At 44.5% G+C, this 16,494-nt stretch overlaps 1 protein-coding gene across 1 annotated transcript in view; it reads right to left on the minus strand.

Annotated features, from left to right (window-relative positions):
- Positions 1-16,494, minus strand: part of SUCLA2 (succinate-CoA ligase ADP-forming subunit beta) — a 130,700-nt gene that overhangs the window by 40,654 nt on the left and 73,552 nt on the right. The gene's annotated exons all lie outside the window — the stretch shown is intronic.

Raw genomic sequence — 16,494 nt, forward strand, 5'->3', positions numbered from 1 at the left:
TTTATAACAAAATATGAAAAATTTTGTTTTTTTTTCACATTTTTTCTGTCTATTTGTTCAGCTTAAAAAACAAAACAAACAAACAAAAAAAAACAGTGGTGATTAACCGCTTCAGCCCCAGAAGATTTTACCCCCTTCCTGACCAGAGCACTTCTGCACTGCGTTGCTTTAACTGACAATTGAGCGGTCCTGTGGCGTTGCACTCAAACAAAATTGACATCCTTTTTCTCCCATAAACAGAGCTCTCTTTTTTTGCGCTATAAACAAAAAAAGAGCGACAATTTTGAAAAAAAATAAACACTGCATTCTTTTTTACTTTTTGCTATAATAAATACCCCCGAAAAATATATTAAAAAAAATACTTTTTTCCTCAGTTTGGGCCTATACTTATTCTACATATTTTTGGTAAAAAAAAAAAAATATCGCAATTAGCGTATATTGATTGATTTGCACAAAAGTTATAGCGTCTACAAAATAGGGGATGGTTTTATGGCATTTTTATTATTAATTTTTTATTAGTAATGGTGGCGATCTGCAATTTTTTATCGGGACTGCGACATTATGGTGGACACATCAGACAATTTTGACACATTTTGGGGACAATTGGCATTAATACTATAGAAAATGCATTGATTACTGTAAAAATGTCACAGACAGTGAAGGGTTTAACACTAGAGGGCCATCAAGGGGTTAATGCGATTCCTAGTTTGTGTTCTAACTGAAGGGGGGAGGGGACAGATCGCTGTTCATACTCTGTACTCTGTCTGGACATAAAGTTGTTTCGCCTAGCCATGCCATTCTGCCTCAGTATAACTGCGGCAGATGGTCGGCAAGTGGTTAAATACCACCAAAAGAAAGCTCTATTTTTGTGAAAAAAATTATAACAATTTCATTTGGGTACAGTGTAGCATGACCGCGCAATTGCCATTCAAAGTGCGAGAGCGCTGAAAGCTGGAAATTGGTCTGGTCAAGAAGGGGGGTAGAAGTGCCCAGTAAGTTGTTAAGTAGAAGTTCCACTTTTGGGTGGAACTCTGCTTTATCTGTCTCCTCCGCCTCCTCTGGTGCCACATTTGGCAACTTTCGGGGGGGCGACAAGTAACTTTTTTTTTTTTTTTTTTTAACAGCGACCATGTCCCCACTTCCTTCGGACCTTGCCACGGCAGAAGTCTGGCCCCCTCCCTCCCCTACTGTCGAGCCAGTAGGAGAGTGCAGCCCCGCTTTGCGCACGCGCAGTAGGGGCTTCAAGGACGGTTTCCCGTACCGGCAATGGCGGCAGCAGCACCTGACAGCCAATGGAATCATCAGCTGTGGTGCCGACATCTCTGGACTGCAGGACAGGCAAGTGTCCTAATATTAACCACTTGCCGACCGCCGCACGACGATATACGTCGGCAGAATGGCACGGGCAGGCATATGGGCGTATATATAAGTCCCTGCCTGCCCGCGGGTGGGGGGCCCGATCGGGCCCCCCCCGGTGCCTGCGGCGGTCGGCATTCCTTCGAGAGCGATCCGGGATGAGGGGGCGGCCATTCATTCATGGCCACCCCCTCGCGATCGCTCTCGACGAATGGAAATCCTCCGTGACATCACTTCCTCTCCTGTAATGTAAACACAGGAGAGGAAGTGATGTATTCTCTCCTCCGTGTCGGTATTTTTCGTTCCGGCACCGAGGAGAGAGGTTCGGTGAGTTGCACCAACACACCACACATACAGTAGAACATGCCAGGCACACTCACACCCCCCCTTTACCCCCCGATCACCCCCCCAAATTACCCCTGCCCCCCCAGTCACAGTGACACCAATTGCTTTTTTTTTTTTTTTTTTTTTGCATTGGTGTCATTTGTGACTGTAATAACTGTTAGGGCAGTTAGGGTTAGCCCCCTTTAGTTCTAATGTGCCCCCCTAACCCCCCCAATAAAGGTTTAACCCCGTGATCACCCCCCGTCGCCAGTGTCACTAAGGCTGGGTTCACATTGCAGCGGTTTATGAGAACGAATGTGATTCGCACCGCACTGCAGTGCAAATCACATCCGATCTCTGTGCGATTCAAGTTCAGCCATTCGCCGCACCCGCCACACCCGCCGCAAATTCGCACGGGACCCTTTTTTTGGCCCGCAGCAGAATCGGATCGCATGGGTGTTCACACCATGCGATCCGAGTTTGCAGATCGCACTGCGATATGCAAACTGATCTGGGGGTGTCAGTAACATTTCACTGACACTCCCAGCAGTTCGCATAGGGCAGTGTGAACTGCCGCCGGGAGGCATGCGATGCGGGAACCCGCCGCGGATTCGTGGCGTTCCCGCATCGCTCCAGTGTGAACCCAGCCTAATAAGCGATCATTTTTCTGATCGCTGTATTAGTGTCACAGGTGACGCTAGTTAGGCAGGTAGGTATTTAGGTTCGCCGCAACTTTTTATAGCGCCAGGGACCCCCATATACTACCGCATAAAGCCCCCTGATTGCCCCCTAGTTAACCCTTTCACCAGTGATCACCATATAACTGTTACAGGTGACGCTGGTTGGTTAGTTATTTTTTTATAGTTTCAGGGCACCCGCCATTTATTACCTAATAAAGGTTTAACCCCCTGATCACCCGGCGGGTGTCATTTGTGACTGTAATAACTGTTAGGGCAGTTAGGGTTAGACCCCTTTAGTTCTAAGGTACCCCCTAACCCCCCCAATAAAGGTTTAACCCCGTGATCACCCCCCGTCGCCAGTGTCACTAAGGCTGGGTTCACATTGCAGCGGTTTATGAGAACGGATGTGATTCGCACCGCACTGCAGTGCAAATCACATCCGATCTCTGTGCGATTCGAGTTCAGCCATACAGATAGTATGGCTGAATTCGTGTCGCACCCGCCGCACCCGCCGCAAACTCGCACGGGACCCTTTTTTTGGTCCGCAGCAGAATCGGATCGCATGGGTGTTCACACCATGCGATCCGAGTTTGCAGATCGCACTGCGATATGCGAACTGATCTGGGGGTGTCATTAACATTTCACTGACACTCCCAGCAGTTCGCATAGGGCAGTGTGAACTGCCGCCGGGAGGCATGTGATGCGGGAACCCGCCGCGCATTCGTGGCGTTCCCACATCGCTCCAGTGTGAACCCAGCCTAATAAGCGATCGTTTTTCTGATCACTGTATTAGTGTCACAGGTGACGCTAGTTAGGCAGGTAGGTATTTAGGTTCGCCGCAGCTTTTTATAGCGCCAGGGACCCCCATATACTACCGCATAAAGCCCCCTGATTGCCCCCTAGTTAACCCTTTCACCAGTGATCACCATATAACTGTTACATATAACTGTTGGGTTATCCCAAAGAATGACAAAGCAGTGGTAGTTGGAACAATCATTAATTCACGACTGGACTACGCAAACTCGCTTTACATAGGATTACCACAATATCAACTTGCGCGATTACAACTGATCCAAAACACGGCGGCAAGGCTGATAACAGGAAAAAAACCCTGGGAATCCATTTCTCCTTCACTGAGGAGCTTACATTGGCTAACCGTGAAAAATCGGATCACGTTCAAGACCCTTTGCCTCACCCACAAATGCGTGCATAGAGAAGCTCCGCAATACCTAATGGAGAAAATAAATCATTACACACCAAACCGCAGTCTTCGATCAGCCAACAAAAACCTCCTCCTCGTGCCCAAAGCCCGGTATAAATCCAAGGGGGATCGGAGATTCGCTGTCCAAGGGCCTCGGCTATGGAATGCTCTACCAATCAACATCCGCCTGGAAGAAAATCACCTGGCTTTTAGGAAAAAACTCAAGACCTTCCTCTTTTAGCAGATGATCAAAGCTCGCCACAGCGCCTAGAGGCGATTCAGTTCGCATTGTGCGCTATATAAGTATTTCATTCATTCATTCATACAGGTGACGCTGGTTGGTTAGTTATTTTTTTATAGTTTCAGGGCACCCGCCATTTATTACCTTGTCTCACTAGTGTACCCCTAAATTTAGGGGTGTCTACTTTCCAAAATGGGGTCATTTGGGGGGGGTTTGTGCCATCTTGGCATTTTATGGCCTTCAAAACTGTAACGCCCTTAGAAAGCCTGAAGGCGGTGCTTGGTTTTCGGGGCCCCGTACGCGGCTAGGCTCCCAAAAAGTCCCACATATGTGGTATCCCCGTACTCAGGAGAAGCAGCAGAATTTATTTTGGGGTGTCATTTCACATATGCCCATGGCATGCGTGAGCAATATATCATTTAGTGACAACTTTGTGAAAAAAAAAAAAAAAGTTTGTAATTTTCCCGCAACTTGTGGCAAAATATAAAATATTCCATGGACTCAACATGCCTCTCAGCAAATAGCTTGGGGTGTCTACTTTCTAAAATGGGGTCATTTGTGGGGGTTTTGTGCCATCTTGGCATTTTATGGCCTTCAAAACTGTAATAGGTAGTGAGGAGTGAAGTCAAATATTTACGCCCTTAGAAAACCTGAAGGCGGTTCTTGGTTTTCGGGGCCCCGTACGTGGCTAGGCTCCCAAAAAGTCCCACATATGTGGTATCCCCGTACTCAGGAGAAGCAGCAGAATTTATTTTGGGGTGTCATTTCACATATGCCCATAGCATGTGTGAGCAATATATCATTTAGTGACAACTTTGTGAAAATAAAATAAAAAAAAATTAAAGTTTGTAATTTTCCCGCAACTTGTGGCAAAATATAAAATATTCCATGGACTCAAAATGCCTCTCAGCAAATAGCTTGGGGTGTCTACTTTCTAAAATGGGGTCATTTGTGGGGGTTTTGTGCCATCTTGGCATTTTATGGCCTTCAAAACTGTAATAGGTAGTGAGGAGTGAAGTCAAATATTTACGCCCTTAGAAAACCTGAAGGCGGTTCTTGGCTTTCGGGGCCCCGTACGCGGCTAGGCTCCCAAAAAATCCCACACGTGTGGTATCCCCGTACTCAGGAGAAGCAGCAGAATTTATTTTGGGGTGTCATTTCACATATGCCCATAGCATGTGTGAGCAATATATCATTTAGTGACAACTTTGTGTAAAAAAAAAAAAAAAAAAATTATTTTTTTGTCATTATTCAATCGCTTGAGGCAAAAAAATAAAATATTCGATGGGCTCAACATGCCACTTATCAATTTCCTTAGGGGGTCTACTTTCCAAAATGGGGTCATTTGGGGGGGTTTTGTACTGCCCTGCCATTTTAGCACCTCAAGAACTGAGATAGGCAGTCGTAAACTAAAAGCTGCGTAAATTCCAGAAAACGTACCTTAGTTTGTAGATGTGACAACTTTTGCGCAAACCAATAAATATACAATTATTGACTTTTTTTTTACCAAAGACATGTGGCTGAATACATTTTGGCCTAAATGTATGACTAAAATTGAATTTATTGGATTTTTCTAATAACAAAAAGTAGAAAATATCATTTTTTTTCAAAATTTGCGGTCTTTTTCCATTTATATCGCAAAAAATAAAAATCGCAGAGGCAATCAAATACCATCAAAAGAAAGCTCTATTTGTGGGAAGAAAAGGACGCAAATTTTGTTTGGGTACAACATTGCATGACCGCGCAATTACCAGTTAAAGCAGCGCAGTGCCAAATTGTAAAAAGACCTCTGGTCATTTACCAGCAAAATGGTCCGGTCTGAAAGTGGTTAAAAGTCAGCAGCAACAGTATGTAGGGGTAGGCAGAATTCCACTTTAAGGGTGTCTGCCATTTAACAGCAGCCTAGTTCACATAAATTTGCAACATCACAGATTTAATTTAAAATCTTTTTGGAAGTTTTACAGACATAGTATACATGTCATAAAAGTGCTGCGTTTCAAGATAAAGAATGCTTTTTTTCTTCTTCCTTACTAATAAAACACAATATCAGCGGAAGCATCAGAAAAATTACCAAACAGTGCAGGGTTTAACAAGTGAAACATTTTTCAGTGAAGCATGAGGTCTTTATCAAGCTCCATGCAATGCAAAAGAAAGTGACATGACTTCAAGAGCACCAAGGGCCCCCAGCATGACCTCTGTCAACATGTGGCATTTTTGAGAAAGTCACAACAGGTAAGCCACATTTGTGAACCTGATCATAAAAAGGACAATCTGTAAATAAATTTAAAAAAAAAAAAGAAATCTCTGCAAGAGTAAGCAAAAGGAATAAGAGGTATGCAAGCCTATAGGCTAAAGAAATAAAAACGGAAAAAAATTGCAAAAACACAGTAGTCAAAATCTGTAGGAAGGCATTTTTTCAAAAAGATTTAACAGCTGAAAACATAAGGGGACATACACTCAAAATGCCATCCTAAAGTGTATATAAACCCCATCAATGAACGCCCAATACTTGCTCAATAAGTGCAAAAACAAAATCTGTTGATCAGAAATTCAGACCTAGCCCTTTGTCCCCAGTAGACTTACTACGTAGGTGATATTTTGGAGTACAGAATGATTAGCCTTTATGTTGTTGAGATCTGATGGTATCAGTGGTTGAACAGTTTAGCAAAAGACAGTGGACAGAACTGACAATATCCAGGCCACAGAAACGCTATGGGTTGTCAGCCCACAACAGAACGTAGGAGTTCATTTTACAAACCATAGCCTTAGCTTTTGATCATACGATCTCTGCCAAAAAGGGAGAGCTTAGCCAATATGAACACTGATCCTCTGCTTCAACAGATCCAGTCAGCAGGGCAAGTAATAATGCCTGTTCCTGTAGCCCCTAGACCAGGGGTCTCAAACTGGTGGCCCTCCAGCTGTTGCAGAACTACAATTCCCATAAGGCATTTCAAGGCTGACAGCTACAAGCATGACTCCCATAAGCAGAGGCATGATGGGACTTGCAGTTCCACAACAGCTGGAGAGCCGCTTGTTTGAGACCCCTGCCCTAGACATTTGGCTGTACTTCTGTGGATCACAGGAGTACAGTTTGTTCTGAAGTCCCGTGACCAGTTTTCAGTAGATAGCGGGCTGGAGCCTGCTGGCAGCTGATGTTGCAGTGTAGGTCCAGGCTGGGATCCACCCACAACCCCAGACCAGCACCAGGCTCAGCCTCTCAGCAAGCTGCTGAGAGCCCGAGCCAGCTGCTCCCGCAAGGAGGGGAGGTCAGAGCAGACACTGGTGACCGACAGTGACCAGCTCCAGTTTTTGGATGCAAGCAGACATCATAGTTCAATTATCCTTAAAATGTACAGGATAAATGCACAATGAAGAAATTGAAATGTAGACTGGTTAGTATCTATGCATATTAAAATTTCACTATACATTTTCGCCTGTGTTTTAAGACTCACACGCCTAGACCAATGTAAATGTTGCATTTTTTTATTATATTTATTCTTTCTCTATCTGCTCTTTAGTGACAGAAATGCACGGAGAATGAAGCCATGCTCTCCACATACCCCTATGAATAAACATTATCGCTGTCAAGAGCCATAGATGATGGCGTTTATCCTGGAATTCACTAACGCAATTCCCGCAATCAAGGTAGATCAGATCACAAGCTGCTTAACTTTTGCTAGGGCTATCCACTGTAGGAAAGTGTTGCCCATCCTATTACAGGTAATTCCAGAAAGATAATTTTGCAAAGCAGATGGAGGGTATCAGGGATACCTGATGCCCTCCTTGCTCTGTCTCGCTTGGCAGACTTGCACTCTCTAAACAGAGCCCAATCTCATGCTGGGACAATATCTCCCACACCTCCTTCCTCTCTGAGGGTGCATCACCACACCAGCATAGGCTCAGGGTACTATTGCACTAAATATATACGCCAGGTGCGCTACCAGATAGATAATTTAATGAGTGCATAGAATAAAGAGCACTGCCAACTGAATGATTTAATAAGTGCTAAAAATAAAATATTGCCAAGAGGTTTGCAATTCATTTTTAACACGCCCATATCAGCTAGGGACAAACTCCTCCAACTGAGATATATTCACAGAGAGTTTACTACACCCCTCAACAACTCTTCCTTATGCACAAACAAGAGAGTCCTTTGTGTCACAAATGCAAGGCTGAATAGGGTTACTTTCTTCACATGGTTTGGGCTTGCACCAAGATTAGGCCTTTGTGGCCAGAGGTTACCAAGTTTATTGCCTCTAATTTTGAGCTCTCCAATATATGCAACCTCAAAATGGGAGTATCTGAGAATGTAGAGTCACCAGCTAGGACCAAAAGTTTTCTTAGACTACTACTCTTATGCTAGGAAGACAAATGCTCTGCATTGGATTAAGATTGATGGTCTCCCCTTGGGCATGTGGAAATGATTGAATAATCAAAATCTTTCGCTTTATAAAGCTGACATATGAGGCGAGAGGTTGCCCTAGGAAATTTTTTTTAAATATAGGGGAGCATGTATAGACTCTCAGAATACTAGTGATTCCTTGCTTTATTTAGACACCCACCCTTTCCCCTAGTATACTCTTACATTGAGTCTATATGTCCTCATGACAAAGTGATGTGACAATCCTACTCTGATCTTTAATGGTTTCATATTTCTTGACAAAAATGGTAATATGGGTGAGCACCAGTTACTGTACAATGTGTTATCTGTAGTTAAGTAGTCTGTACGTTTACAGGTAATTGTGCTGGTTCCGCTCTCTTTTACTCCTTGTGCATTACTGCAATATACTGTTGAGATTATGTGTATATATCTATTGCCAATACTATGCTTATAATATATTTCCATGTTTATTGTACTATGAATATATACTTTTTTTGGAATAACGAGTTAAAAAAAAAAAAAAAATCAAACATATGTGACCAATTCAATATAAATTACAGGTGGAAACAGTCAATAAATAAATAAATGTCCATCCACCAAGTATTAATGAAATGTGCAGGGCCCTGGGTTCACCCACAGCAGCATGAATGATGGTGTAGGAAACACTCCAAACAATCTCATGCCCTCCAATACAAATGAGCCTCTTACCAGATGTTATGGATCTCCAGTAACAGCTCCAAGTTGACAAACCCAGGGAGGCCGTTTATAGCAACCACATACTATTATGCGAGTACCTGTTCGTGTTTGTAATATATGCCTAGCGATTTTCACACTATATGCAGCCTCTGTTTTCTTCCTCCATGTGGTTGATACAAACAGCCTGCCTAGATTTGTGTACTTGGAGCTGCTCAGCTTTATTGTTGGATAAGAACCACCACAGGGTATCTACAGGCACCTGTTATGGCATATGCTTGATTGATCTCTGTCACTTGGAGATCCATAGCATTTGGCAAGAGACTCATTTGTAGTGGAGGGCATGAGATTGTTTGGAGTGTTTGCTAAACCTTCATTCATGCTGCTGTGGGTATGGGAACCTGCACATGTCATTAATATTTAATTGATGGACTTCCTTTCTTTATTTATTTTTGACTGTTTCCACTTCTAATTTATATTGGACTCGTCACATATACTTGATTTTTATCACTTACCAAATCATTCAGTTGGCAGTGCACTTTATATGTAATCCATTTTAAACCTTTTAATTGTTTTTTAGCACTCAGCTAATCATCTGATAGTGCACCTGATCTATGTGTATATATTTTTTGTTTATATTTGTATTTAGATGTGAATGTAGGTATAAAGTAATTATACGGAGTGCAAAAAAAAAAATATTCTGTTTGTCTACTATTGTACTAAAGTCCAGGGGTAGGCATCCTGGGGCCTTCCAGCTGTCGTGGAGGCATTGCAATCCTGGCAGTTACAATTACTCCCAGAGGCATGATGGGACTTGTAATTCTGCAACAACTGGAGGGCCCCAGGTTGCCTACCCCTGCACTAAACAAGGCTTACAGTTATTACATTGAGTGCCCTTCAGTGCAGGAGTGATAACATCCAATTATCGCCATCAGAGGAAGAAAGGACCCATGATGTCACTTAAAGCAGCCAGAAGACCCTTGACAAATATTTAATTTCAGTAATGAACCATTAATGCTCACTTAAGTGTTTTTCAAATCAAAATTTAAGAAAAAAGGTGTTGAAGAACATTTCAAATGACTAAAAATCATATTTTCATGGTCTAGGACAGCCTTTTTAAACCAGGGTGCCTTGGCAAAGTGCCTAAAAATTGCCCAAAAACTGTATACAAGCTGGCGTGTGGATAAAGCCTGCCTTCTAGTTACAAAAACCCACAGGTTTTCATTGTGCACCATTACAAACTTCTAGCAGCAAGGCATCCTTATTTCATTGTTATCAATTGATATGGAAGATGTCAGTCGTCTGCATAGCATCCTTGTTTGACCCTCCCCTGCCCCTCTCCATCAGCGTTGGGTAAACATTAGCTGAGTGATGGAGAAAAACTGAGGGAGAAGAGAAACATTGGAATACTAGTCAGTACCAGTTTACAAAAGTGTATTTGCTTTGAAAGAATACATCATCTCTAACATTTGGTGTCCTACTTGAGTGGATGTTGCTGCATTATGTAAAACTATTAGAATCGTTTTAACATTTTAAAATGGAGTGCTTCAAGATTTCCATTATTTTTAAAGGGTGCCTTGACTGAAAATAGGTTAAGAAACACTGGTCTAGGAAACAAGTAAAGCTCAAATCTAACATGTCGCTTGGCAAAGTCAGGACATATATGTGCCCCATAAAAGGGTCTATTTCTATCATCTTATTGCTAAAGAAGGATTATCCAATCATTATCTGAACACAAGCTCAAAGTTGAAGTATTATTTTTCCATTTGCGGCAATCCTTAATGCTAATCAAAAGTACTTTAATTCTTCAATTTTCCTCGGATGTCAAAATTCTTTATATATTATTAGGCACCAATTTCCGGTTCTAATATTGGTGACAACTCGCATGCACATGAATAGTGGCTTCGCTATAATAGTAGCAAGTCTTTTATCACTCCCAGTGCCAATACAATTAAGACCCCTTTCACACTGAGCCGCCACCGGCGTCAGAGGTAAAGCGGCTACATTTCTAGTGCCACTTTACCGTCGTTTAGCGTCGCTATTCGGACAGTTTTAACTGCCCACTAGCGGCAGAAAAGGGATTAAATCCGCCCGCAAAACACCGCCGGAGCAGCGTTTTGCCGGCGATGTCGCAGCGCTGCCCCATGGATTTCAATGGGGAGCAGCGGTGAGTTCACCGCTACTTCACCACTCCAAAGAAGCTGCTGCCAGGACTTTTTCTGATGCCCTGCCAGCACACCGCTCCAGTGTGAAAGCCCTCGGTCTTTCACACAGGCGCTATAGCGTTAAAAACAGCGCCTGCAAAACGCCCTAAAAAAGATGCTCCATTCACTCCTATGTGAAAGCGATCCAGTGTGAAAGGGGTCCTATGCCCTGTAGACGCGGTCGGACATTCTGATGACAAAATCCGTTGGATTTTGACCCAAAATTGTCTTGCATGCACACGGTCGCACAAAGTTGTTGGAAAATCTGATCGTTCAGAACGAGGTGGCGTAGAACACGTACGACGGAACTATAAAGAGAGCAGTAGCCAATAGCTTTCGTCTTGTAATTTATTCTGAGCATGCGTGGCACTTTGTCCGTCGGAATTGTCTACACACAATCGGAGTTTAAAACGATCACATTTTGTTGTCGGAAAATTTTTGAACTTTGTGTGTCAGAAATTCTGACGGAAAAAGTCAGATGGAGCCCACGCACAATCAGATTTTCCAACAACAAGATCCGATCGCAGATTTTCCGTCGGAAAGTCCGACCGTGTGTACAGGGCATTAGAGTGCATATTGCAGCCATGTACCCATGTGTCACGCCTACTAAATATTTTACAAAGCAAATCTCCTCCCACAATCGTGCGACTATATCACATCCTCTCTGCTCACATGCATCTTCTGAAATCAGGACAAATTGTGCAACTGGAACCAGGAGACTATTTTATAGTATTTTAACAAAATACATTTTTATAAAAAAGTGAACGTTTTATTACGCATACACCTGGTGTTTCCTTACAAAACTGCCTTCATTCCAGTGCCTTATCCTCTACTTCTATGCGAGTTATTTGTTAAATATATATCCACATTCAAAACGAATAGTATAGAAGGAATGGTATGGAATATGAAATATAAAAAAGGTGTGACAGTGAAAGCTATCGTTGTGTGTAAAATTGCTTTTCCATTGTGAAAAAAAAAATCAAAAGTAACACGCTGAATATTGTAGTCTTTTTAAGGCTACATTTAAAAACAAGTATGCATCCTCTACAAAAGGTTTGTTTTGTAGCATGAAATTTTCCAATTATCTTAGTTTCAGCCATCCACTGTGCCCCGCTATGGAGGATGAGTCAGACGCATTCAAGAAGTGTGTGCAGGCAAGCCACTCAAACATCTGAACAGAAGTAGAACCAGTGGCGTAGCACAGAGGCACAGAAGGGAGAAATGATAAACAACCATTACATATTGGCAATCTTTCTGCTGTAGGCAGAAAATGGTTCAGAAAGTGCCTTTTTAAATGAAGAACTAAATAATCAATCTCCTAGTTATTTTCAGGTATAACTAAGCAAAACACACAACTAAATATGGCTAGGTCTGGAGAATAGTCAACATCAGCATAGAAACAAAGGCAGATGTCATCAGTGAATGTAACAATTTGGTGCATAAAGGTGTGTACGTATGGCTGTAAACTATGGCTTTTGACTGTATACAATTTCTTGTGCAGGTTGCTGACCATCTATAATCTTTTACAGCGTATAGCTATAGACTATAAAAATGAATACACATCATAGACAAAAATATGTGAAACAGTAAAACAAGTATTTAACCATAGCTGCAGCTGAGGCTTTTTTTAGGCGCTATGCAGGCGCTATTTTTAGTGCTGTAGCACCTAAAAAACGCCTCCAGTGTGAAAGGGGTCTAAAGATTACATAGGATGTGGCACACTTACATTTAGGTGTCTGATTGGCACCTGAGGGCAATGCAATCAACCCAATCTCATGTATCTCTATTCTATCATGCAAGTCAGCCTTGTTATTAGTGCCATAAGCCAGTGATTATCAGCTGGAAGCCAATACACTGCAACCGTAGATATTCATGACAGGCTTCTCGGAGCTCTGCATGTTAAGAAGTACACTTAAACAGTGATTTGGCCACTTTGGAATATAAACACAAGCCTCAAATCAGCAGTTTCAATCAGGACACTGACCTAAGCTCTGATGCAGAGAAAGTCCTTTATAGATAGATTTACGGTCTATATTGCTTTCAGAATTTAAGTACTTTAGGGCAGATTAGCAAAAGCAATAGATCATAACGACAGCAATGGCCACTACATTTAGAAAAATAGTACACCGAGTAAACATATTCAACAGGACCTCAGCTCGTGAGCAGCAATTATGACAATTCATTTTACAGATGTATTGCGTCAGCACAACAGCATTAAAATGTGACATTTGCTCTCTTGGTATTCGATATGATGAGAATCCCTCATAATCTATTGTGTGTATAATTTATCTAGGAGACATTTAAAAGACCTTTCATTTAAAAATGCATGACATCTGCTCACTGGCAGACTTTGGCTGTGTAATGTCAAGTTCCACTGAGAAACTTCTGATGTGTAAATGACAAGACAATTCATTGCAGATATTAAATAAGTATGAGTCAGTATATTACTTTGTTTTCTGTAATAAAATTTAAAGTGGTATTAAAGTTATACTTTTTTTTTCAGTAACAAACATGTTGTTATACTTACCTGCTCTGAGCAGTGGTTTTGCACAGAGCAATCCTGATCCTCCTCTTCATCCCAATAGCAAGCTGCCTGCTATGGGGGCACTGATGTGTGCTCGCTCCCAAGTCCTGCTCTATGTGTCCATAAGACAGGGCTCGACAAACCCCAGGCGCCAGGTCGCCAATGCGACCAGAAATCGCAACCTGGTGCCTAAGCTGCCACCAGCCCACTCACTATCAATGCCCCAGACATGCAGCAGCATTAACACTGACTGCCGTCCTCCTCCCTCCTCCACACTCAGCAGCGCCTCGCTAAATGTGTGAAACTGACAAGCAATGGAGAGAGGAGGATCTGTCAGCCTGATGTCGGGGTGGGCGGGACCCGGCCGGGGTGGGGGCGGGACCCAGCAGCTATCAAACACCAGCCAATGGGATCTGGGCGGGCCGCTACGTGTATGTGGCCCGCCCCTTTTCTTAAGCAGCCCAATCGTTGGCTGGTGTTTGATAGCTGCCGAGTCCCACCCACCCCGGCTGGGTCCCGCCCACCCCGACATCAGGCTGAAATCTGACATATCTGCCTCTCTATTACTTGTCAGTTTCACACCCCGGCTGGGTCCCGCCCATTCCGACATTAAGCTCAATTCTGACAGCTCCTCTGTTACATTTCAGTAACAGAGTGCTCTGTGTGAAACCTGCCAGTGCCAACCAGTGCCACCAATCAGTGCCACCTGCTAGTGCCAACCAGTGCCACCTCCAATCAATACCACCTGCAACCACCAACCAGTGTCACCTGCCACCGCCAATCAGTGCCAGCGCCAACCAGTGCCACCTGCCAGCGCCAACCAGTGCCACCTGCCAGTGTCAGTGCCACCTGCCACCGCCAACCAGTGCCACCTGCCACCGCCAACCAGTGCCACCACCAATCAATACCACCTGCCACCACCAACCAGTGCCACCAACCAGTGCCACCTGCCAGTGCCAATCAGTGCCACCGTCAGTCAGTGCCACCTGCCAGTACCGAGTGTCACTGCCAATCAGTGCCACCCGCCACCGCCAATCAGTGCCACCTGCCAGTGCCAACCAGTGCCACCTGCCAGTGCCACCACCAATCAGTGCCACCTGCCAGCGGCAACCAGTGCCATCTGCCACCGCCAATCAGTGCCACCGCCAATCAGTGCCACCTGCCACCACAAATCAGTGCCAACCAGTGCCACCGCCAATCAATACCACCTGCAACCACCACCCAGTGCCACCTGCCACCACCCAGTGCCAATCAGTGCCACCTGCCAGTGCCAATCAGTGCCACGTGTCACCGTCAATCAGTGCCACCTGCCAGTGCCAATCAGTGCCACCACCAATCAGTGCCACCTTCCACCTCCAATCAGTGCCACCGCCAACCAGTGCCACCTGCCACCGCCAATCAGTGCCACCGCCAACCAGTGCCACCTGCCACCACCTACCAATGCCACCACCTACCAGTGCCACCACCAACCAGTGCCACCACCAACCAGTGCCACCTGCCACCACCTACCAGTGCCACCACCAACCAGTGCCACCTGCCAATGCCAACCAGTGCCACTGCCAACCAGTGCCACCTGCCACTACCAATCAGTACCACCTGCCAGTGCCACCGCCAATCAGTGCCAACTAGTGCCACCGCCAACCAGTGCCATCGCCAATCAGTGCCATCTGCCAGTGACTAGTGCCACCGCCAACCAGGGCCACCTGCCATCGCCAACCAGGGCCACCTGCCACTTCCAAACCAGTGCCATGTGCCACCGCCAGTGCCACCTGCCAGTGCCAATAGTGTCACCTGCCAGTTCCAAACCAGTGTCACCTGCCGGTGCCATCTGGCAGTTCCACGTGCCTTCCAGTGGCAACCAGTGCCACCTGCCAGTGCCAGCCAGTTCCATCTGTTGCCAGCCTTACTTTTCTGTTCAGCCCATACCCCTGATGTAACAGCGTTTCAATTGAGTTATTGACTGGGTGCTCCATTGTGAGTTAGGGATAGGGGGTGAAAATGAGTGGCCTTACCCTGGGAGCTGAAAAAAAAAAAAAAACTGGCTCCTAAGTTTTTTAACTGGCTCCTAAATTCAAAGCAAATTTGTCAACCCCTGCCATAAAGACATTGAGTCCTGGCTCAGCCCCGCCCACCGTTCTTTCCTCATTGGCTCACTGGCTGTGGTTGAGAGCAGTGGGAGCTAATGGCTCAGCCAATGAGGAGAGGGGGCCCTGAGGACAGCCAAGGGTCTCGTGCACATTGCTGGATCGAGAGGTGGCTCAGGTAATAGGGGGGCTGCACACAGAAGTTTTTTACCTCCATGCATAGAGAATGCATGAGGGTAAAAAAACCTTGAGCCTGTACAACCACTTTAAGTCATCACCACAGCTAAGCAGAATCAAGCCTTAAAATTCAAGCTAAACTATTTTTGGACATTTGCTATGTAAAATAAAATGACCCCTAATGAGTGTCCAATGAGTGGATGGAGCCGAGTTAGGCAACACTATTAGTTTCATTCATCTCAGACACTACTGTAAACACAGAACTTACAGCACTGAAACAGCCAGTTCTGGCTCTAGTACAGTGAATGATAATGGGTCGCTCACCCACCACTTTGCTGTCCCACGAGTCATTCTGTGAATGGATGAGGGGAGACCCTGATATTAACCTGCCCCTTCCCTCATCCATTCACACACCTTTGTATTCTGTGAAAGCATGAAGGGAACTGCTGCAGCCAAGGGCAGTGCTGGAGCAAAAGTGGACACAGGCAAGTGTCTAGGGATTGGGGGAGGGGCAGAAAAAGCAGTAGGAGGTTTCTTATCTCAATGTAGTGAAAAAGTATTCAGCATTCTTCTTTACTGCATAAAACATTTCCCTATTACGCGTCTCTATTAAAAACAATGCAAGTACA

Source organism: Lithobates pipiens, unplaced genomic scaffold (genome assembly GCF_037356315.1).
Source record: "Lithobates pipiens isolate NorthernLeopardFrog02 unplaced genomic scaffold, aLitPip1_a1.2 Scaffold_16, whole genome shotgun sequence".
Classification (NCBI taxonomy): Eukaryota; Metazoa; Chordata; class Amphibia; order Anura; family Ranidae; genus Lithobates; species Lithobates pipiens.